Raw genomic sequence first — 25,765 nt, 5'->3', positions numbered from 1 at the left:
AGGAGGAGTATTGGGGAACTAACCGAGCGCATGGTGTACACACCCCCGGTTCCACCACAAGGGATATACACAATGAGTGATGGACGAGGCATCGGCTGCTCCCGCTACTAGGATGGGTATTGGGGAACTAACTGAGCACATGGTATATACACCCCCGATCCAAGCACAAGGAATATACACACGAGTGATGGACGAGGCATCGGCTGCTCCCGCTACTAGGACGGGTATTAGGGAACTGAGCGCATGGTGTACACACCCCCGATTCCAACAGAAGAAATGTACCCAACGAGTAATGGATAAGGCCGCAGCTGTTCCCGCTACTAGGACGAGTATTGGGGAACTAACTGAGCCCATGGTATATACACCCCCGATTCCAACACAAGGAATATACACAAGTGATGGACGAGGCTGCTCCCGCTACTAGAATGAGTATTGGGGAACCAACTGAGCGCATTGTGTATACACCCCCGAGTCCAATACAAGGAATATACACGAGTGATGGAAGAGGCATCGGCTGCTCCCGCTACTAGGATGAGTATTAGGGAACTAACTGAGCACATGGTATATACACCCCCGATTCCATCTGTCATTGAAAATTTGTTTACTGTAAATGTTATCTATAACCCTGTACTTAACCCCTTTTCTCATGTACAGCACCATGGAATTAATGGCGCTAAATAAATAAATAATAAAATTGTAAGCTCTTGTGCTCAGTGTCATCTCTTCATAGATTGTAAGCTCTTGTGCTCAGTGTCTTCCTCCTCACAGATTGTAAGCTCCTGTGGTCAGGCCTTCTTACACATTCATTACATGAGGCCGCAGCAGCTCCTCGCTCCAGGGACATTCCCAGCTCATTTGTAAGGTAAATCTGTGTGCCTACTTCCAGGAGTCCAGCAGTCACCATAAAAACCTGCTCAAAGATGGATGTCTCTCCCTCATGTCCTCTATCCAGTCACATCATATCTGCACAGACAGTATAGGCACGATCACGGAGATTTACACCAAAGAAGATGGCACTGGAAGAGGTAGTTGTGTGCTCCCCCGAAATCCTGACATCACAGAATGAGGCGGGTCACATGCTCCCCCCATATTTCCGATAATGGTGGCACCAGGTAAGGCCAGTCTTATGCTCCCCCCATATTCCAGGTGGTGGCACAGGATGAGGCCAGTCTCGTGCTCCTCCATATTCCAGGTGGTGGCACAGGATGAGGCCAGTCTCGTGCTCCTCCATATTCCCGATGACGGCGGCACAGGATGAGGCCGGTCTAGTGCTCCCCCCATATTCCCAATGACGGCGGCACAGGATGAGGCCGGTCTAGTGCTCCCCCCATATTCCCAATGATGGCGGCACAGGGTGAGGACAGTCTCGCGCTCCCTCCATATTCCCGATGACGGCGGCACAGGATGAGGCCGGTCTCGTGCTCCCCCCATATTCCCAATGATGGCGGCACAGGGTGAGGCCAGTCTCGTGCTCCCCCCATATTCCCAATGATGGCGGCACAGGGTGAGGCCAGTCTCGCACTCCCTCCATATTCCCAATGATGGCGGCACAGGATGAGGCTGGTCTAGTGCTCCCCCCATATTCCCAATGATGGCGGCACAGGATGAGGCTGGTCTAGTGCTCCCCCCATATTCCCAATGATGGCGGCACAGGATGAGGCTGGTCTAGTGCTCCCCCCATATTCCCAATGACGGCGGCACAGGGTGAGGCCAATCTCATGCTCCCCCTATATTCTCGATGACGGCAGCACAGGATGAGGCCGGTACAGTGCTCTCCCGTCACGGTCTTATCTGACACACACACACACACACACACAGGGGTCGTAACAGTAGAACAAAGCAGACAGCATAACAATGGAGCGCACGTCAATCACATACACAGATAGTGAGAATAGTACAGGGATATCCATATCTCCCACTCAATGGAGGAATCATCCCCACCTCTCCAGAGCCAGGACGGCTGGATAACAGTCTCCCAAAATAAAGGTAGCAGCCTCCACCACACATCCCAAAACGCTACAGTGCTCTCCACCTGCCGGGTTCACGCTGAAGTCCTGACTATCACCATCTTCATAATCAGGGAGCATGAAGACTGGAAAAAGGGAGCAACATCAAAGGGGGACGGCAAGACCAAAGTGCAGAATCGAGGATCAGGGGACAGCAGGATTAAAGAGTGGCAGCAGGATCGAGGAGAAGGATCAGGGGGACAGGACTGGAGAGAGGGGAGCAACATCAAAGGGGTATAGCAAGATCAAAGGGCAGAATCGAAGATCAGGGGACAGGAGCAAGATCAGGGGCAGCAGGACTGTAGAGAGGGGAGCATTAAAGGGGTTGGCAGGATCAAAGGGTAGAGCAGGATCAGGGAGACAGGAGCAAGATCAGGGGCAGCTGGACTGGAGAGAGGGGAGAAACAACAAAGGGGACGGCAAGCCCAAAGAGCAGAATCGAGAATCGGGGGACAGCAGGATCGAGAAGGATCAGGGGGACCGGACTGGAGAGGGGAGCAACATAAAAGGGGGACGGCAAGATCAAAGGGCAGAATCGAGGATCAGGGGACAGGAGCAAGATCAGGGGCAGAAAGACTGGAGAGAGGGGAGAAACAACAAAGGGGACGGAAGGATCAAAGGGGAGAATTGAAGATCATGGACAGCAGGATCGAAGAGGGGAAGAAAGGGGACAAAACAGACAGGAGACCATCAAAGGGGTTGGCAAGATCAAAAGGTAGAGCAGGAAAAGGGGGACAGAAGCAGGATTACAAATCAGTGATAGAATAGAGGATCAGGCTTGGGGGGCAGCAGGATCAAAGGGAGGTCCTGGAGCAGAGAGGAGCAGTAGGATGAAGTCGCAGGGTCAGAGGCATGGCTTCAGTGTGATACGATCACTGAATGGCCGCATGGGACTGAAGATGGATCAGCACACATTGGTCTGGGCACTGAGCTGCATAATACAAGGCTATCTACCCCTAGACTGAGGTAAGAAGGAAGAGAAGTGTGCGCCATAACTACCCATGAATCAGTGCATGTCTGCACTGTAAAACAGGGAAAAGCTTCAAGAGTGCACTGCAACACGGAAGGATACCTATACTCAGGTATGCTTGTGATTTGACTGTGGCCTGGCATTCCAGTAACCTGGTAAATCCCGGGCAGAAGCCCAGAGCTGACTCAAGGTATTAGTAAGCTGGGCCCGTGCCGGCCTTCTGGCGAGCAGTGTGAGGAGGCCCTCCGTCCCCACGGCTCACAGCCGGGAGCCGTGCCCTTTGTACTCTCCAGGAAGGTTTGGTTTCCAGGATTATTACCCTGGGTGATCCGGAGAGGCAGCGAGGTGCGTCATGAGGAGACATACATGAAATGCCTCTCTGGGGCGGCTTCACGTTTCTCGCCTTTATGGTATCTTTTGTGATGGCGACTGTACACACTTTGCGGAGTCTTTGGTTCTCGCTCCGTGTCACCGCTTCAGACATTTTCCATAAGTTTCCATAAGTTTCTCCAACATAATTGCATGAAAAAACTTAACACACAAAAAAAGGAACGAAAATGACAGCGAGTCCTTCCCATCATTCCTCTAATGGTGTGGATGTAGCAGAGCTGTGTGAGCGGTAGGCTATGTCGTGCACAAGCACTTTTCACCTTACATTAATATGACAGTGTCAGACTGAAGAACATTGGGCCCACCAGCGGATTTTATTCTGTGGGCCCACCTTTCTCCCACATTCAAAGTCCCCATAGCAGCTGCAAGGTTTGCACTATGAACTCTCATTAAGGAGAAGCCAGGGCCCACCGGAGGATTCTCCAGTTTTCTGGTGGGCCCGTCCAACCCTGATGACAGACACAGACGTAGTTGTGATCCCCTCTGTGGAGCCATGCTGCTCGTCTCCCTGATCTCCTACCCAAGGCCCCCATCCCCGAGTATGCGCCCCAGAGCCATGTACTCGGTATACAGACACCCGACCCGCACCATCCAGGACCGCTAGTACAGGACCAGCCAGTCGTCGCATATCATAGTAACATAGTTATTAAGGTTGAAGGAAGACTTTAAGTCCATCTAGTTCAACCCATAGCCTAACCCAACATGCCCTAACATGTTGATCCAGAGGAAGGCAAAAAAAACCATGTGGCAAAGAGTAAGCTCCACACTGGGGAAAAAAGTTCCTACTCGACTCCACATACAGCAATCAGACTAGTTCCCTGGATCAACGCCTTATCAAGGAATCTAGTGTATATACCCTGTAACATTATACTTTTCCAGAAAGGCATCCAGTCCCCTCTTAAATTTAAGTAATGAATCACTCATTACAACATTATACGGCAGAGAGTTCCATAGTCTCACTGCTCTTACAGTAAAGAATCCGCGTCTGTTATTATGCTTAAACCTTCTTTCCTATAGACGTAGAGGATGCCCCCTTGTCCCTGTCTCAGGTCTATGATTAAAAAGATCATCAGAAAGGTCTTTGTACTGTCCCCTCATATATTTATACATTAACATAAGATGACCCCTTAGTCTTCGTTTTTCCAAACTAAATAGCCCCAAGTGTAATAACCTATCTTGGTATTGCAGACCCCCCAGTCCTCTAATAACCTTGGTCGCTCTTCTCTGCACCCGCTCCAGTTCAGCTATGTCTTTCTTATACACCGGAGGCCAGAACTGTGCACAGTATTCTAAGTGTGGTCGCACTAGTGACTTGTATAGAGGTAAAATTATGTTCTCCTCATGAGCATCTATGCCTCTTTTAATGCATCCCATTATTTTATTTGCCTTTGTAGCAGCTGCCTGACACTGGCCACTGAATATGAGTTTGTCATCCACCCATACTCCCAGGTCTTTTTCATTGACGGTTTTGCCCAGAGTTTTAGAATTAAGCACATAGTTATACATCTTATTACTTCTACCCAAGTGCATGACCTTACATTTATCCCCATTAAAGCTCATTTGCCATTTATCAGCCCAAGCTTCTAGTTTACATAAATCATCCTGTAATATAAAATTGTCCTCCCCTGTATTGATTACCCTGCAGAGATTAGTGTCATCTGCAAATATTGAAATTCTACTCTGAATGCCCCCTACAAGGTCATTAATATGTTAATAAGAAAAGGGCCCAATACTGACCCCTGTGGTACCCCACTGCTAACCGTGACCCAGTCCGAGTGTGCTCCATTAATAACCACCCTTTGTTTCCTATCCCTGAGCCAGCTCTCAACCCACTTACACATATTTTCCCCTATCCCCATTACTCTCATTTTATGTATCAACCTTTTGTGTGGCACCGTATCAAAAGCTTTTGAAAAGTCCATATATACTACATCTACTGGGCTCCCTTGGTCCAGTCTGGAACTTACCTCTTCATAGAAGCTGATCAGATTAGTCTGACATGAACGGTCCCTAGTAAACCCGTGCTGATACTGGGTCGTGAGGTTATTCCTCTTCAGATACTCCAGCATAGCATCCCTTAGAATGCCCTCCAGGATTTTACCCACAGTAGAGGTTAAGCTTACTGGCCTATAATTACCAAGTTCAGTTTTTGTCCCCTTTTTGAATATTGGCACCACATTTGCTATACGCCAGTCCTGTGGTACAGACCCTGTTATTATGGACTCTTTAAAGATTAAAAATAATGGTCTATCAATGACTGTACTTAGTTCCTGCAGTACTCGGGGGTGTATCCCATCCGGGCACAGAGATTTGTCAATTTTAGTGATTTTTAGACGCCGCCGTACTTCCTGCTGGGTTAAGCAGGTGACATTTAATGGGGAATTATTGTTATCACTGATCATATTGTCACCATGGGATTTTCTTGTGTAAATACTGATGAAAAAGTCATTTAGCATATTGGCTTTTTCCTCATCCACCATTTCACCCAGACTATTTTTAAGGGGCCAACACTCATTTTTTAGTTTCTTACTATTTATATAGTTAAAGAATATTTTGGGATTATTTTTGCTCTCTCTGGCAATGAGTCTCTCTGTCTCAATCTTTGCTGCTTTGATTTGCTTTTTACAGGATTTATTTAATTTTCTGTATTTATTTAATGCCTCCTCACTACCTACTTCCTTTAATTCTCTATATTCTTTCTTTTTGTCCCTTATTGCGCCCCTTACAGCTCTACTTAGCCATATTGGTTTCCTCCTATTTCTAGTATGTTTATTCCCATACGGTATATACTGGGCACAGGTTGGGGGCACTTACTTTCTCTGATGCCCCTTCTGTAACAGTACGCAGCCTCTGGTGGGGGCACATACTCCAGGCTGATCACAAACGCCCCAGATCACAAAGCAGGAGCAAAGAAGTTTAAAGATAAAGTCAGAAAGCTCCTCACCGTCAGCTCCAAAGTGACCCGGTGTGCACACCACCCTCGCCTGCCGTGCAGCCAAAGATAGACAGTGTCACAACGGGAAAAGGTGGAACAGTAACCAGGAATTTATGACCCGTCCTGCGTAACAGCCAGGACACCACCCGCCAACAGAGTGCACGTCACCCACCCCCAGAGCGTGCGAACAGAGAAGCCACCTGCAGAGGGCGTAGCTCCAACAGTGCATTAGATGACTGCAGCTCTGCAGTGAGCCCTGGGTGCTGCACATTTTACACTCTCAGGCGAGGAATCTGCCGATACACAGTGGGCGAGATGTGCGGCGAGGAGTGTGCCGATCCCACGGCTCCACAGTGGGCAGGATGTGCGGAGAGAAGTGTGCCGATCCCGCGGCTCCACAAAGGGCGGGATGTGCGGAGAGAAGTGTGCCAATCCCGCGGCTCCAGTGGGCGGGATGTGCGGAGAGAAGTGTGCCAATCCAGCGCCTCCACAGTGGACGGGATGTGAGGAGAGGAGTGTGCCGATCCAGCGCCTCCACAGTGGACGGGATGTGAGGAGAGGAGTGTGCCGATCCAGCGCCTCCACAGTGGACGGGATGTGAGGAGAGGAGTGTGCCAATCCAGCGGCTCCACAGTGGGCGGGATGTGCGGCGAGGAGTGTGCCGATCCAGCGGCTCCACAGTGGGCGGGATGTGCGGAGAGGAGTGTGCCGATCCAGCGGCTCCACAGTGGACGGGATGTGAGGAGAGGAGTGTGCCGATCCAGCGCCTCCGCAGTGGGCGGGGATGTGAGGAGAGGAGTGTGCCGATCCAGCGGCTCCACAGTGGGCGGGATGTGCGGCGAGGAGTGTGCCGATCCAGCGGCTCCACAGTGGGCGGGATGTGCGGAGAGGAGTGTGCCGATCCCGTGGCTCCAGTGGGCGGGACGTGCGGAGAGGAGTGTGCCGATCCCGCAGCTCCAGTGGGCGGGATGTGCGGAGAGGAGTGTGCCGATCCCGCGGCTCCACAGTGGGCGGGATGTGCGGAGAGGAGTGTGCCGATCCCGCAGCTCCACAGTGGGCAGGATGTGCGGAGAGGAGTGTGCCGATCCCGCGGCTCCACAGTGGGCGGGATGTGCGGAGAGGAGTATGCCGATCCCGCGGCTCCACAGTGGGCGGGGATGTGCGGAGATGAGTGTGCTGATCCCGCGGCTCCACAGTGGGCGGGATGTGCGGAGAGGAGTGTGCCGATCCCGTGGCTCCACACTGTGGGCAGGATGTGCGGCGAGGAGTGTTTAGAACCCGCAGCTCCACACTGTGGGCAGGATGTGCGGCGAGGAGTGTGCCGATCCCACGGCTCCACACAGTGGGCAGGATGTGCGTCGAGGAGTGTGCCGAACCCGTGGCTCCACACAGTGGGCAGGATGTGCAGCGAGGTGTGCGCCGATCCTACGGCTCCACACAATGGGCAGGATGTGCGGCGAGGAGTGTGCCAAACCCGCGGCTCCACACAGTGGGCAGGATGTGCGGCGAGGAGTGTGGCGAACCCGCGGCTCCACAGCGGCTGGGAAGTGCGGAGAGGAGTGTGCCGAACCCGCGGCTCCACAGTGGCCGGGATGTGCATAAGATGGGGCCTGTGCCAAAAATCAAGAATTTATGACTCCAAAACGTAACCTGCTCCACTACCAGTATGAAGGACAAGTCTGTACCCAGAGAAAGCGGTTGAACACCATGGGTGACTGTTTCGACCCTCACACACAGAGCAGACTAAAGTGGTCACTTTTCCAGGAGCCATAAAATGCAGACTGATCGCGGCAACCACCAGAATTGATGAACTGAGCCGACTGATTACCATTGTCTGGAAAGTGAAAGACCGAAGAAACAGCCTTCACCTGATGCCACTGACCACGTGTGACAGCATCGGTGTGACTGCATCGGTGTGACGACCGTGAAGTTACTCATCAGCCTCCCTCGACCATATAAATGATCGTCTGTTCTCCAGGCATGGCCAAACACAGGACTGATCTCCACCAAAGTCTGTCAGTCTGAAAATTTTCCAAAAGCCCCTGATTTACCGGCCGCTCCCTACAGATCGCAAAAAGACGGCATAAAAAGGTGAATCACTTCCAGGGTGTCCCTGGGGAGATGAGAAATCAGTGCCACTCCCCGATGCGGCAGCCTCAGCTCAGGAGACAACGAAGCATTAACCCCACATGTATAAACGAGATCGCACACAGCACTAACACGTACATACACACGTATACATGCGAACCCCACACATGCATACAAACACGTGCACATACACACGTCCGTAAATACACATGTATACTAGTGAGCAGCCCACACACGTGTGCGTATAGATTAACAGTACCCACACACACACATACTATAGAAAGCCAGGTAGGATGAGGTTAAATCCTACGACTACAAGTCCTGATTAGGGGCACTTGGTTAGCCATGACTAGAACCAGGCCATGTGTTCACTGGTCAGTCAGCCGGGGGAGTGGAGCAGAGTGGATGCGTGTTGGAGCTGCAGACAGGCCAGAATCTCTCAAGAGAAGAATCTGCACACCAACTACAAGTATCAGAAGCTGCTATGGACGAGAGCTGCTTTGTGTGACCGGACTGGGACTAGCTCAGACTTGTTTGAGTGGCTGGTTGTCACGGTTCACGGGGAGAATACCTTTATTATCCCCACCACTCCCACCAATTTGTCATGAAGCGGGGTTGTTTGGTTGCCCCTGGTTCTTTCTGAAGGGGATTTATCTATATCTCACTTCTTAGTTCCAGATTGGAACTTGCAACTCTCTGGCGCCCCCCTTACCCTCAGGTCAGACCGGGTACTGCACCTCGGATAATTAGTCGCCAGAAAGGCTGCCTTACTTTGTACTGGCTAAAGGGCACACTGCAGCGAGGGCGAGATAACTACTCCCACTCAGGCGGGAACAATAATTATCAATCCCGCCGTCGCTACAAAGACTCCCAAATGCACAGGGCAAATCCGCTGCCACCAGCTCTGATTTCTTAATTATTAACGGGTCCGAAGCCAACCCAGATTAGTAGCGTACTTCACTTCAGAGGACGTGACAGAACGTTATAGAGCAAGGAGAGACAAAAGTAGTAATTTTATAAATTTTACTCCAAAAAAGGTAGGCACTGTTTACAGAGGTATAAAAATATATTATAAAGACGACAAGTATCATATGTACAGGACAACTACAAATAAAATGGGATTAAAGTTGAAAAGAACACTTACATTTCATTATGTCATCTTATCTCATTGCTGACCGTGTGCTGTGCAGGAGGGGACACATCTAGATGCATACCACACATCTGTATAGCAGCTAGACCCTGGACAAAGACACGTGAAGACTGTTGCTTCACTCATTTCCTAGCCTAAAACCAAGGCACTCCCCCTGTGGTGACCTCACTTAGAGGCCAAATCCGCCCCTTTCTTAGAGGTATGGCAACCATTTTTATACCTAGCTCGCTGTATGAACCTAGTATACGAAAGACACAATGATCAGGAGGTGTACCACGTTGGGGGGGATTCTTTTAAATGTAAACACGGCGTAGGTACACGACCCACTTATGGAGAAACCCACTTCTTGCATTTGTTGGGTTTAGCTTCTTGCGATTTCAGGGGGTTATAGATCTCTTGATGGACACCAGGAATATAAAATCCTTATATCTCTAGCCCTGATCGATGCCAATATACATAACCGTAAAAGAACAATAGAATCCCAAGCGTTCTGTACTAGTTTTAGCCAGTATCAGATGGGGGGGGGGGGGAATGAGTATTTTAGGGAGAGCCTTATCTGTGTAGCACAGAGCCATATAAATTCCTGGGGGGGGGGGGGGAGAAGCATAGGATTACACACAAAGGCAGAGGGAGAAAGACAAGCAGAAGAGACTTGTTTGGGCTAAAGAACACAAGGAATGGACATTAGACCAGTGGAAATCTGTGCTTTGGTCTGATGAGTCCAAATTTGAGATCTTTGGTTGCAACCACCGTGTCTTTGTGCGACGCAGAAAAGGTGAACGGATGGACTCTACATGCCTGGTTCCCAACGTGAAGCATGGAGGAGGAGGAGGTGTGATGGTGTGGGGGTGCTTTGCTGGTGACACTGTTGGGGATTTATTCAAAATTGAAGGCATACTGAACCAGCATGGCTACCACAGCATATTGCAGCGGCATGCTATTCCATCCGGTTTGCGTTTAGTTGGACCATCATTTATTTTTTAACAGGACAATGACCCCAAACACACCTCCAGGCTGTGTAAGGGCTATTTGACCAAGAAGGAGAGTGATGGGGTGCTACACGAGATGACCTGGCCTCCACAGTCACCAGACCTGAACCCAATCGAGATGGTTTGGGGTGAGCTGGACCGCAGAGTGAAGGCAAAAGGGCCAACAAGTGCTAAGCATCTCTGGGAACTCCTTCAAGATTGTTGGAAGACCATTCCCGGTGACTACCTCTTGAAGCTCATCAAGAGAATGCCAAGAGTGTGCAAAGCAGTCATCAAAGCAAAAGGTGGCTACATTGAAGACCTAGAATATAAGACATAACAAAAAAGTGTGAAACAACTGAAATTAAGTATATAATTCCACATGTGTTAATTCATAGTTTTGATGCCTTCAGTGTGAATGTACAATTTTCATAGTCATGAAAATACAGAAAAATCTTTAAAGGGAACCTGTTGCCCCCCCAGGCGTTTTTAACTAAAAGAGCCACCTTGTGCAGCAGTAATGCTGCATTCTGACAAGATGGCTCTTTTAGTTCTGGGTGCTGTAACTGCCGAAATAATCAGTTTTGTAATTTGTCCTAAATACCTTTTTGTCAGGACTCTGAACATTTTGATTACCTTTTGTGCATTACTGCCCTTTTCCAAGATGGCGTCTTTGGTCTCATGTGCACTTGTCTTCCTGCTATAAAACTCCACCCCAGCCTTCAGTCTGTGCTAGAGTATTCTGCCTTGCATCCAGCTCCTGACGACTCTCTGGCTTTGCACCTGCACCTGCTCCTGTGAACCTGTGTGGAGATCCTGCTACTCAGCTCTGAGTTTCTGCTGCATACACCAGTTCCAGTAATGCTCCTCCATCTGGCCGTTTGTGTTTACCTCCATCTGCATTTGCTGGACATGTAAGCTGTTTCTGCTCTGCTTAAACCTGAGACTTTTACCCAGGCCTCCCTGGTTGAGCGAAGATATTATTTGAACTGCCTTATAAGCATATCTATCTGTGTTTTGGACTAAGCAAGGACTTATTCGTGTCAAGTATCCTCAAGAATAATTGTGCTTCATAGACTTTCTGCTTGATTGCATTTTCCTCTGAAGTTTCCTATAGACTGCTAAGCTGCATTTGATATTTGCACCAAGTGTTGTGGACTTGAGTTCCTCTCTGCACCTGTTTGAATCACCGTGTGATAATATAGACTTTACCAATTATAAAACTGTGTCCTGTAGCTGTCTTGTTCCATGCAAAGAGTCTCCTGAGTTATCCCTTATAATCTTTACACTTTTCTTCAGTCCTGGAGGCAGGCCTTTCCCCCCTGCTGCAGATGCCACACAGCCGTCACTCAAGTCTTCTTGGCGCCGGGCGCCGCCTCCTCACCGCTGTTTTGATATGATCCGGCGCCTGCGGTCTTTTCTCCTGCCTTGGGCAGGCGCAGTGAGCGCTGCCCGTCCTCATATGCAGTCCAGCTGACTGCGCCTGTGCGGCCGCCCTGCCTGGGAATCCCAGCCCCGCAGTGAGAATAAATCAGAAGACATTGCGGGGCTGGGATTCACAGGCAGGGCGGCCGCACAGGCGCAGTCAGCTAGACTGCATATGAGGACAGACGGGCAGCGCTCACTGCGCCTGCCCAAGCAGGAGAAAAGAGCGCAGGCGCCGGCTCATTTCAAAACAGCGGTGAAGAGGCGGTGCCCGGCGCCAAGAAGATTTGAGTGACGGCTGTGTGGTGTCTGCAGCAGGGGGGAAAGGCCGGCCTCCAGGACTGAAGACAAGGTATTTAGGACAAATTACAAAACTGATTATTTCGGCAGTTACAGCACCCAGAACTAAAAGAGCCACCTTGTCAGAATGCAGCATTACTGCTGCACAAGGTGGCTCTTTAGTTAAAAAAGGAAGGGGGGGGGGGGGGGGTGACTGGTTCCCTTTAAATGAGGTGTGTCCAAACTTTTGGTGTGTGTGTGTGTGTGTGTGTGTGTGTGTGTGTGTGTGTGTGTGTGTGTGTGTGTGTGTGTGTGTGTGTGTGTGTGTGTGTACACATATATGTTCCTGTCATGAACCGGTGGTATATATACATCCCGTCACATCACATGCCGCAATATTCAACATAAATTAGAGTAGCGGCTCTCATTTTCTTATTTTCTGTCAATACCCTTATTGGCCAACAGGGTAAGTGGGCGCCAGAGAGCTGCAAGTTCCTACAAAGTTCGTGCCAGCTGGGGGTCTATTGTGTAGTTCGAATCTAGACAAGGCCGAGATTTATGTTTATGGTTTTGGTTCTGTGCAACCTGTGGAAATTAACTATTCCATGTGTGATATAAAAACCCAGTGGTTTAGTGTTCCAAGTGACTACACAAGAAAGTGCACCTCTACAACTGGTGGAGAATGCGGGCCCGATGTCCCAAAGAGCAGAGGTGATTACAGTTTAAACACCGAATGTCCTGGGTAAAGGCTACAGCATTGCAAACACTGTCTGGGAGCATGGCGGAGCTCATTGAGCAAATGCTCCAGGATAATATCCAGCAGCAGCAGACTCAACAAGAAACCAACAAACTCCTGGTCCAACAGTTGCATGAGTAGCAGATGGCTCTCTTGCAAGAAACTGTCCAGGTCAGCCAGCTCTCAGAATCCGACAGTCAAAACGACAGCAACAGTGTGAGGTGAAAAGTGTAAAAGTGAAAATTACTCTGGAGGACTTTGAGGCTTTCCTGGCTGTTCTGAGAGGGTGGCAGAATGGTTGAAATTACTCCTGGAGCAATGGCTAGAGGTGCTAGTTCCATACCTTACTGGAGAGCCACAAAGTGCACTATGACCTTGTCCTGAAGGATGCCAAGGAGCACAGCTAGCTGAAGATTAGAGTTGAGCAAATTTGTTTGGGTCCCTGCTTATTCGTCAAGCTATAACGCTTACCAAATAAGCTGCAGAAGGAACCTGGATACGTGGGGCGCTCCGGCTGATCAACGCCACAGCTGCTTTGTCGCGGCTGTAAGACAGTCACAGCACATACATGGAGGGCATGTGTGTTGGGCTCTCCATGTATGTGCTGTGACTGATAGCAGCAACCCATGCAGCGCCGATCAGCCGGATCGCCTCACGTCTCCAGATTCCCTCTGCAGCCTATTAGGTAAGCGCTATAGCTTGCCGAATTAGCACAGACCCGAACAAATTTGCTCAATTCTACTGAAGATGGAGATCATGGCACGTCTGACAGAGAATAAAATTTCCATCTCCAAAAAGCTTGTCGGCAGAGGGAAACATTAAGTGCTCTAAAATTTCCTGGTAGACAGCTGCGCTGACTTTGGTCATGATAAAACACAGTGAACCTACACCAGGAGATGACATGGCTCCCCAAACCATCACTGATTGTGGAGACCTCACACCAGACCTCCATCAGCTTGGATTTTGGCCTCTCCACTCTTCCTCCAGACTCTGGGACCTTGGACCACTGACAACAGTCCAGTTCTTTTTCTCCTTGACCCAGGCAAGATGCTTCTGGCGTTGTCTATTGGTCATGAGTGGCGGTACACAAGGAATGTGACACTTGTAGCCCAGGTCCTGGACACGTCTGTGTGTGGTGGCTCTTGAAGCAATGACTCCAGCCGCAATCCACTCCTTGTGAATCTCCCCCACATTTTTGAATGGCCTTTTCTTAATCCTTTCCAGGCTGCGGTTAACCCGGTTGCTTGTGCACCTTTTTCTACCACACGTTTTCCTTCCACTCCACTTTCCATTAATATGTTTGGATACAGCACTCTGTGAACAGCAATGGTCTTTAGCAATGACCGTTTGTGGCTTCCCCTCCTTGTGGAGTGTGTCAGTAACGCCTTCTGGACATCTGTCAGGTCAGCAGTCTTCCCCATGATTGTGGAGCTACTGAAACAGACTAAGGGTATGTTTCCACTGTCAGGATGGCCGGCGGTATCGCCGCAGCGGCGAAGCCGCTCGGCGCTAAGCCCCGCCCCCTTTCTGGGACGCGATCATGCCGGATGTGTTAACTCTTCACATCCGGGATGATCGCTCGCTCCCATAGCGCCCTGTGATATGCCTTGCGGGGACGCTGCGTCCCCGCAAGGTGTACGGACATGCTGCGATCTGAAAAGACGCGCAGCATGTCCGTAGTCGCAGGGCCGCCGCGTGCGGGTTTCCACGCATAGTGGAGACGGGATTTCATAAAATCCCCTCCACTATGCTGGAACATCTGGACGCTGCTTGTTTGACGCTGCAGCTCTGCGCAGCGTCAAACAAGCAGCGTTTCCTGACCGTGGAAACATACCCTTAGGGACCTTTATAAACACTTAGGAGCCTTTGTGGGTGTTTGCTATTAGTCTAATTTACTGAGATAATGACTTTTGTGTTTTCATTGGCTGTAAGCCATAATCATCAACATTAACAGAAATAAACACGTGAAATAGATCACTCAGTGTGACTATATAATATAGGAATTTCACTTTTTGTATTGAAGAACTGCAATAATTTCACTTTTTGATGATTTTCTCATTTTGTGAGAAGCCCTCGTATTTGATTGTGAAGGACTCCCTGGGAGTTCTGAGGTTACCTTTCTGGGATACAGAAAAGAAGGGATGCAACACCACATCTGAGGGGCGCACAAAGACCCAGGAGGGATCAGAGCTGGACTCCTGGGGTACCTCTGGTACCACTGTCTGTTGGAGTAGCGCCCCGGATCAAGTATCAGCTCCCTCTGTCGGGTTTAAAAAGCGATGGACTGTTGCATAGGCCGACGCTTCTTTTTTGCACATCTTGAGAGCAGTGCCTCATCCTGGTGAAGGACCTCAACTGCACAACGTGACAGTGAAAGGTATGACTGATTGGACTTACTACATGCATTTGTTATGGGATGAGATTTTCCGTTGTGCTGGGAATTATGGGCTAAAGTTGAAGCACCCAGTAGTCCAGTATGCCACCAGGAGTCTGGCTATGGAAGCCACATGACGTGACCGGTGAATTTAATTTCACTGTACTGGCTGGAGAGGAGAATGAGGAGCTCTGAAGCCAATATTCCTGACCTTGAGGAGTCCCAGGACACCTTTGGGGCTGCCCAGCTCAGGGACTTATCGGTAGAAAGTACTATGATTAATGCAAGTGTGTTAAGTGGGGTTCTGCAAGAGGTCAGAACTAATGATTGGTCCCTCGAAACAACCAAAGTGAGGAGCCAGGTAAAAGAGTGCCTCCTAAAGGCCCAAGAGAAAAATCCAAAGGGTATAATCAGTTGACTGGAGTGACAATTTATTCCTGGGGTTTGGATACTTGTGTTAGTGCCCAAAGGGAGAGCAAGTTAATTACCAAGTGGCAATGGCCCTATGGAATGGTGGAAAAGGTGGAGTGAGGAGCTATAAAGTACAACCAGGGAATAGGAAGGCCTTCACCATATATTATGGCAACCAACTAAAACTCTGGATGGATAGGAACCCGCTCAAAACACCTTGCTTGTTGGCCCAGTCAGAAACCAACAGGGCAGGTGCCACAGGGGTAGAGACAAAAATCGCACAACCAAAAATAAGAGGCAGGTTCTCAGCATTACTAGGTCACTTTTGTGTCATCAAGCGAAAGCCTCCTGCTCGAGTCAAGATAAAGCCATGTAGGATTCCTAAGGTCCAAAGGGTGAGTCTCCAAAGACGCAATGAAGACCTAGTGCATCTCTCCACTGAATGACAGAGTCTCCAATGACCTACTAACCACCAAAGCCAAGCGACACTGCCCTGCCTGTTATGGACCTGGTGGTTAGGAGCACCTGGAATGACCTGATGGTTAAACTAGTAGACAGGACAAGCTCTGGGAAGTGGGATCTCTGCTGACCGCAAATTCTAATCCTATCACACACACTAGATATAGCCGTGGAGCGTACCTAACTCTCCCTAGACGCCTCTTCACAGCCTAAGAGCTAACTACCCCTAAAGATAGGAAATAAAGCCATAAGGTACCTTCACACGAAACGACTTTGTAACGATATCGCTAGCGATCCGTGACGTTGCAGCGTCCTCGCTAGCGATATCGTTTCGTTTGACACGCAGCAGCGATCAGGATCCTGCTGTGATGTCGCTGGTCGCTGAATAAAGTCCAGAACTTTATTTGGTCGTCCGATCGCCGTGTATCGTTGTGTTTGACAGCAAAAGCAACGATACCAGCGATGTTTTACACTGGTAACCAGGGTAAACATTGGGTTACCAAGCGCAGGGCCGCGCTTAAGGTACCTTCACACGAAGCGACGCTGCAGCGATAGCGACAACGATGCCGATCGCTGCAGCGTCACTGTTTGATCGCTGGGGAGCTGTCACACAGACCGCTCTCCAGCGACCAACGATGCCGAGGTCCCCGGGTAACCAGGGTAAACATCGGGTTGCTAAGCGCAGGGCCGCGCTTAGTAACCCGATGTTTACCCTGGTTACCAGCGTAAAAGTAAAAAAAACAAACAGTACATGCTCACCTGCGCGTCCCCCAGCGTCTGCTTCCTGACACTGACTGAGCTCCGGCCCTAACAGCACAGCGGTGACGTCACCGCTGTGCTTTCACTTTCACTTTAGGGCCGGCGCTCAGTAAGTGTCAGGAAGCAGACGCTGGGGGACGCGCAGGTGAGTATGTACTGTTTGTTTTTTTTACTTTTATGCTGGTAACCAGGGTAAACATCGGGTTACTAAGCGCGGCCCTGCGCTTGGTAACCCGATGTTTACCCTGGTTACCAGTGTAAAACATCGCTGGCATCGTTGCTTTTGCTTTCAAACACAACGATACACAGCGATCGGACGACCAAATAAAGTTCTGGACTTTATTCAGCGACCAGCGACATCACAGCAGGATCCTGATCGCTGCTGCGTGTCAAACTAAACGATATCGCTAGCGAGGACGCTGCAACGTCACGGATCGCTAGCGATGTCGTTTCGTGTGAAGGTACCCTTAGTAACCCGATGTTTACCCTGGTTACCAGCGTAAAAGTAAAAAAAACAAACACTACATACTCACCTGCGCGTCCCCCAGCGTCTGCTTCCTGACACTTACTGAGCACCGGCCCGAAAGTGAAAGCACAGCGGTGACGTCACCGCTCTGCTGTTAGGGCCGGAGCTCAGTCAGTGTCAGGAAGCGGACGCCGGGGGACGCGCAGGTGAGCATGTACTGTTTTTTTTTTTTACTTTTACGCTGGTAACCAGGGTAAACATCGGGTTACTAAGCGCGGCCCTGCGCTTAGTAACCCAATGTTTACCCTGGTTACCCGGGGACCTCGGCATCGTTGGTCGCTGGAGAGCGGTCTGTGTGACAGCTCTCCAGCGACCAAACAGCGACGCTGCAGCGATCGGCATCTTTGTCGCTATCGCTGCAGCGTCGCTTCGTGTGAAGGTACCTTTACCTTGCCTCAGAGAAATTCCCCAAAGGTAAAGGCAGCCCCCCACAAATATTGACTGCGAGTTAAGAGGAAAGTCACAAACACAGGAATGAAACAGGTTTCAGCAAAGGAGGCCAGTCTTCACTAAATAGACAAGAGGAAAGGGATCTATGCGGTCAGCACAAAAAACTACAAAAAGCCACGCAGAGTGTGCAAAAAAGACCCCCGCACCGACTCACGGTGCGGAGGTGCCACTCTGCACCCCAGAGCTTCCAGCTAGCAAGGCAATATCATGTTAGCAAGCTGGACTAGAACTTAGCAAGTACTAAGAAATATATTCAGTACACAATGAACAACAAATGAACTAGCAGGGACTTAGCTTCTGCTGGAGTAGACAGGTCATCAGAAAGATCCGAGAGAGATCTGAACCAGTACTGATACATTGACAGCTGGCATGAAGTAACGATCTGAGTGGAGTTAAATAGAGAAGCCAGCCTAGCCGCAAACGAGGGCAGCTGAGGAAGAAACCTCAAGAACCAGCAGTTCCACTCACAGCCACCAGAGGGAGTCCACGGACAGAACTCGCCGAAGTACCATTCATGACCACAGGAGGGAGTTCGAGAACGGAATTCACAACAGTACCCCCCCCTTGAGGAGGGGTCACCGAACCCTCACCAGAGCCCCCAGGCCGATCAGGACGAGCCAAATGAAAGGCACAAACCAAAATCGGCCTTCACATTCATAGAACCCGGAAGGTATGAAACCACAAAATCGAAACGGGAGAAAAACAGCGACCATCGAGCCTGTCTAGGATTCAACCGCTTGGCAGACTCGAGATAAGTCAGATTCTTGTGATCCGTTAAGACCACCACACGGTGCTTGGCTCCCTCAAGCCAATGTCGCCTCTCCTCGAATGCCCACTTCATAGCCAACAACTCCCGATTGCCAACATCATAATTGCGCTCAGCAGGCGAAAACTTTCTAGAAAAGAAAGCACATGGCTTCATAACAGAGCCATCAGAACTTCTTTGAGACAAAACAGCCCCTGCTCCAATCTCAGAAGCATCAACCTCGACCTGAAAAGGGAGCAAAACATCTGGCTGACACAACACAGGGGCCGAAGAGAAACGACATTTCAACTCCCGAAAAGCCTCAACGGCCGCAGAGGACCAATTAACCACATCAGCACCTTTCTTGGTCAAATCAGTCAACGGTTTAACAACACTAGAAATATTAGCGATGAAGCGACGGTAAAAATTAGCCAAGCCCAGGAATTTCTGAAGGCTCTTCACAGATGTAGGCTGAGTCCAATCATAAATGGCCTGAACTTTAACAGGATCCATCTCGATAGTAGAAGGGGAAAAAATGAAGCCCAAAAAGGAAACCTTCTGAACTCCGAAGAGACATTTAGACCCCTTCACAAACAAAGAATTAGCACGAAGGACCTGGAACACCATTCTGACCTGCTTCACATGAGACTCCCAATCATCCGAAAAGACCAAAATATCATCCAAATATACAATCATGAATCTATCCAAATACTTTCGGAAGATGTCATGCATAAAGGACTGAAACACAGATGGAGCATTAGAAAGCCCGAATGGCATCACCAGGTACTCAAAATGGCCCTCGGGCGTATTAAATGCTGTTTTCCATTCATCGCCCTGTTTAATACGCACAAGATTACACGCCCCTCGAAGATCTATCTTGGTGAACCAACTAGCCCCCTTAATCCGAGCAAACAAATCAGACAGTAGAGGCAAAGGGTACTGAAATTTGACCATGATTTTATTGAGAAGGCGGTAATCTATACAAGGTCTCAGAGAACCATCCTTCTTGGCCACAAAAAAGAACCCTGCTCCCAACGGTGACGACGACGGGCGAATATGCCCTTTCTCCAAGGACTCCTTTACATAACTCCGCATAGCGGCGTGTTCCGGCACAGATAAATTGAAAAGTCGGCCCTTAGTAAATTTACTACCAGGAATCAAATTAATAGCACAATCACAATCCCTATGAGGAGGTAGGGCACTGGATTTGGGCTCATCAAATACATCTTGGTAATCCGACAAAAACTCAGGTACTTCAGAAGGAGTAGAAGAAGAAATTGACAACAATGGGACATCCCCATGTACCCCTTGACAACCCCAACTGGACACAGACATTGATTTCCAATCCAATACTGGATTATGGACCTGTAGCCATGGCAAACCCAACACGACCACATCATGCAAATTATGCAACACCAAAAAGCGAATATCTTCCTGATGTGCAGGAGCCATGCACATGGTCAACTGAGTCCAGTACTGAGGTTTATTCTTGGCCAAAGGCGTAGCATCAATTCCCCTTAATGGAATAGGATACTGCAAGGGCTCCAAGAAAAAACCACAGCGCCTGGCAAACTCCAAGTCCATCAAATTCAGGGCAGCGCCTGAATCCACAAATGCCATAACAGAGTAGGACGAGAAAGAGCAAATCAGAGTAACGGACAAAAGAAATTTAGGCTGTACCGTACCAATGGTGACAGACCTAGCGAACCGCTTAGTGCGCTTAGGACAATCAGAGATAGCATGAGTGGAGTCATCACAGTAAAAACACAGCCCATTCTGACGTCTGTGTTCTTGCCGTTCAGCTCTGGTCAAAGTCCTATCACATTGCATAGGCTCAGGCCTCTGCTCAGAGGATACCGCCAAATAGTGCACAACCTTGCGCTCCCGCAAGCGCCAATCGATCTGAATGGCCAAGGACATTGATTCATTCAGACCAGCAGGCGGGGGGAACCCCACCATAACATCCTTAAGGGCTTCAGAAAGACCCTTTCTGAAAATTGCTGCAAGGGCACACTCATTCCATTGAGTAAGCACAGACCACTTTCTAAACTTCTGGCAATATACCTCCGCCTCATCCTGACCCTGACACAAAGCCAGCAAGATTTTCTCTGCCTGATCCACAGAGTTAGGTTCGTCATAAAGCAATCCAAGTGCTAGAAAAAACGCATCTACATTAAGCAATTAAGCAATGCAGGATCTCCTGGCGCAAGGGAGAATGCCAAGTCTTGAGGGTCGCCACGTAACAAAGAAATAATGATTTTTACTTGCTGAATGGGGTCACCAGAGGAGCGGGGCTTCAAAGTAAGAAACAGTCTACAATTATTTTTGAAATTCAGAAATTTAGATCTATCCCCAGAAAACAAATCAAGAATTGGAATTCTAGGCTCTAATATCGGATTCTGAACTACATAATCTTGAATACTCTGTACCCTTGCAGTGAGTTGATCAACACAAGAGGACAGACCTTGAATGTCCATATCTACACCTGAGTCCTGAACCACCCAGAGGTTAAGGGGAAAAGAAAGACAAAACACACTGCAGAGAAAAAAAAATGGTCTCAGAACTTCTCTTATCCCTCTATTGAGATGCATTAACACTTTGTTGGCCAGCTGTACTGTTAGGACCTGGTGGTTATGAGCACCTGGAATGACCTGATGGTTAAACTACACGACAGGACAAGCTCTGGGAAGTGGGATCTCTGCTGACCGCAAATTCTAATCCTATCACACACACTAGATATAGCCGTGGAGCGTACCTAACTCTCCCTAGACGCCTCTTCACAGCCTAAGAGCTAACTACCCCTAAAGATAGGAAATAAAGCCTTACCTTGCCTCAGAGAAATTCCCCAAAGGTAAAGGCAGCCCCCCCACAATTATTGACTGTGAGTTAAGAGGAAAGTCACAAACACAGGAATGAAACAGGTTTCAGCAAAGGAGGCCAGTCTGTTATGACCCCAATGGCGAGGGTCTCAGAGGAACGTGGAAGTCTGCAGAGTACAAAAATCCAGCTCATAGGGCAGTGGTAACTGGGTTGACCATATATCTACTCCTAACGCCAACACTAGAAGTAGCCGGGGATCATTCCTACGTTGATTCTAGATGACACGCGCCAGCCGGAGAATCTAGCTACCCCTAGTAGAGGAAAACAAAGACCTTTCTTGCCTCCAGAGAAGGGGACCCCAAAGCTGGATAGAAGCCCCCCACAAATAATGACGGTTAGGTAAGAGGAAATGACAAACACAGAAATGAACCAGGTTTAGCACAGAGAGGCCCGCTTACTGATAGCAGAATAAAGAAAGGTAACTTATATGGTCAACAAAAACCCTATCAAAATCCACACTGGAAATTCAAGAACCCCCGAACCGTCTAACGGTCCGGGGGGAGAACACCAGCCCCCTAGAGCTTCCAGCAAAGGTCAGGATATAGATTTGGAACAAGCTGGACAAAAATACAAAACCAAAACAAATAGCAAAAAGCAAAAGGCAGACTTAGCTGATATAACTGGAACCAGGATCAGTAGACAAGAGCACAGCAGACTAGCTCTGATAACTACGTTGCCAGGCATTGAACTGAAGGTCCAGGGAGCTTATATAGCAACACCCCTAACTAACGACCCAGGTGCGGATAAAAGGAATGACAGAAAAACCAGAGTCAAAAAACTAGTAACCACTAGAGGGAGCAAAAAGCAAATTCACAACAGTACCCCCCCCTTAGTGAGGGGTCACCGAACCCTCACCACGACCACCAGGGCGATCAGGATGAGCGGCATGAAAGGCACGAACTAAATCGGCCGCATGAACATCAGAGGCGACCACCCAGGAATTATCCTCCTGACCATAGCCCTTCCACTTGACCAGGTACTGAAGCCTCCGCCTGGAGAGGCGAGAATCCAAGATCTTCTCCACCACGTACTCCAACTCGCCCTCAACCAACACCGGAGCAGGAGGCTCAACAGAAGGAACTACAGGCACAATGTACCGCCGCAACAAGGACCTATGAAATACATTGTGAATAGCAAACGACACAGGAAGATCCAGACGAAAAGATACAGGATTAAGGATTTCCAATATCTTGTAAGGCCCAATAAAACGAGGTTTAAATTTGGGAGAGGAGACCTTCATAGGAACAAAGCGGGAAGAAAGCCATACCAAATCCCCAACGCGTAGTCGGGGACCCACACCGCGGCGGCGGTTGGCAAAGCGCTGAGCCTTCTCCTGTGACAACTTCAAGTTGTCCACCACATGATTCCAGATCTGCTGCAACCTATCCACCACAGAATCCACCCCAGGACAGTCAGAAGGCTCCACATGACCCGAAGAAAAGCGAGGATGGAAACCAGAGTTGCAGAAAAAAGGCGAAACCTAGGTGGCGGAACTAGCCCGATTATTAAGGGCAAACTCAGCCAACGGCAAGAATGTCACCCAATCGTCCTGATCAGCAGAGACAAAACACCTCAAATAAGCCTCCAAAGTCTGATTGGTTCGCTCCGTCTGTCCATTAGTCTGAGGATGGAAAGCAGACGAAAACGACAAATCAATGCCCATCCTACTACAAAAGGATCGCCAGAACCTGGAAACGAACTGGGATCCTCTGTCTGACACAATATTCTCAGGGATGCCGTGCAAACGAACCACGTTCTGGAAAAACACAGGAACCAGATCGGAAGAGGAAGGCAGCTTAGGCAAAGGAACCAAATGGACCATCTTGGAGAAGCGATCACATATCACCCAGATAACGGACATGCCCTGAGATAGCGGAAGATCAGAAATGAAATCCATGGAGATATGTGTCCAAGGTCTCTTCGGGACAGGCAAGGGCAAGAGCAAACCGCTGGCACGAGAACAGCAAGGCTTAGCTCGAGCACAAGTCCCACAGGACTGCACAAATGACCGCACATCCCTTGACAAGGAAGGCCACCAAAAGGACCTGGCCACCAGATCTCTGGTGCCAAAAATTCCCGGGTGACCTGCCAACACCGAGGAATGAACCTCGGAAATGACTCTGCTGGTCCACTTATCCGGGACAAACAGTCTGTCAGGTGGACAAGACTCAGGCCTATCAGCCTGAAATCTCTGCAACACACGTCGCAGATCCGGAGAAATAGCTGACAAGATAACTCCATCTTTAAGAATACCAACAGGATCAGCGACTCCAGGAGCATCAGGCACAAAGCTCCTAGAAAGAGCATCGGCCTTCACATTCTTTGAACCTGGTAAATACGAGACAACAAAATCAAAGCGGGAGAAAAACAATGACCAGCGGGCCTGTCTCGGATTAAGGCGTTTAGCAGACTCGAGATACATCAGATTTTTGTGATCAGTCAAGACCACCACACGATGCTTAGCACCCTCGAGCCAATGACGCCACTCCTCAAATGCCCATTTCATGGCCAACAACTCCCGATTGCCCACATCATAATTTCGCTCGGCAGGCGAAAACTTCCTAGAGAAAAAGGCACAAGGTTTCATAACAGAGCAACCAGGGCCTCTCTGCGACAAAACGGCCCCTGCCCCAATCTCCGAAGCATCCACCTCAACCTGAAAGGGAAGTGAGACGTCAGGCTGGCACAAAACAGGCGCCGAAGTAAACCGGCGTTTCAACTCCTGGAAAGCCTCCACGGCAGCAGGAGCCCAGTTAGCTACATCGGAGCCCTTCTTGGTCATATCCGTCAAAGGTTTCACAATGCTAGAAAAATTAGCGATAAAACGACGGTAGAAGTTAGCGAAGCCCAAGAACTTCTGAAGACTCTTAACTGACGAGGGCTGAGTCCAATCAAGAATAGCTCGGACCTTGACTGGGTCCATCTCCACAGCAGAAGGGGAAAAAATGAACCCCAAAAAGGGAACCTTCTGTACACCAAAGAGACACTTTGAGCCCTTGACAAACAAAGAATTTTCACGCAAAATTTTAAAGACCAACCTGACCTGCTCCACATGCGAATCCCAATTATCAGAAAAAAACAAAATATCATCCAGATAAACAATCAAAAATTTATCCAGATACTTCCGGAAAATGTCATGCATAAAGGACTGAAAAACTGAAGGCGCATTGGAGAGCCCAAAAGGCATCACCAAGTACTCAAAATGACCTTCGGGCGTATTGAATGCGGTTTTCCATTCATCACCTTGCTTAATGCGCACAAGGTTGTACGCACCACGAAGGTCTATCTTGGTGAACCACTTGGCACCCTTAATCCGGGCAAACAAGTCAGACAACAGCGGTAAAGGATACTGAAATTTGACAGTGATCTTATTTAAAAGCCGATAATCAATACAAGGTCTCAAAGATCCGTCCTTTTTTGCCACAAAAAAGAATCCCGCACCAAGAGGGGAAGAAGACGGACGAATATGTCCTTTCTCCAGAGACTCCTTGATATATGAACGCATAGCGGTATGTTCAGGTACCGACAGATTAAACAGTCTTCCCTTAGGAAATTTACTGCCTGGGATCAAATCTATAGCACAGTCACAGTCCCTATGAGGAGGCAGTGCACTGGACTCAGACTCACTGAAGACATCCTGATAATCAGACAAATACTCCGGAACTTCCGAAGGCGTAGAAGAAGCAATAGACACAGGCAGGGAATCCCCATGAATACCACGACAGCCCCAACTTGAGACTGACATAGCCTTCCAGTCCAGGACTGGATTATGGGTCTGTAACCATGGCAGCCCTAAAACAACCAAATCATGCATTTTATGTAAAACCAGGAAACGTATCACCTCGCGGTGTTCAGGAGTCATGCACATGGTAACCTGAGTCCAATACTGCGGTTTATTTGCTGCCAATGGTGTAGCATCAATACCCCTAAGAGGGATAGGATTTTCTAATGGTTCAAGAGTAAAACCACAGCGCTTAGCAAATGAGAGATCCATGAGACTCAGGGCAGCACCTGAATCTACAAACGCCATGACAGGATAAGATGACAGTGAGCAAATCAAAGTTACAGACAGAATAAATTTAGGTTGCAAATTACCAACGGTGACAGGACTAACAACCTTAGCTATACGTTTAGAGCATGCTGAGATAACATGTGTAGAATCACCACAGTAGTAGCACAAGCCATTCCGGCGTCTATGAATTTTCCGCTCATTT

At 49.0% G+C, this 25,765-nt stretch overlaps 1 protein-coding gene across 5 annotated transcripts in view; it reads right to left on the bottom strand.

Annotated features, from left to right (window-relative positions):
• EPS8 (EGFR pathway substrate 8, signaling adaptor) overlaps positions 1-25,765 on the bottom strand; it is a 192,743-nt gene that overhangs the window by 154,049 nt on the left and 12,929 nt on the right. The window lies entirely within an intron of this gene.

This window comes from Ranitomeya variabilis, chromosome 5, assembly GCF_051348905.1.
Source record: "Ranitomeya variabilis isolate aRanVar5 chromosome 5, aRanVar5.hap1, whole genome shotgun sequence".
In the NCBI taxonomy this organism is placed as follows: domain Eukaryota; kingdom Metazoa; phylum Chordata; class Amphibia; order Anura; family Dendrobatidae; genus Ranitomeya; species Ranitomeya variabilis.
The sequence above is the reverse complement of the archived record's forward strand: the minus strand, read 5'-3'. Positions and strand labels throughout refer to the sequence as shown.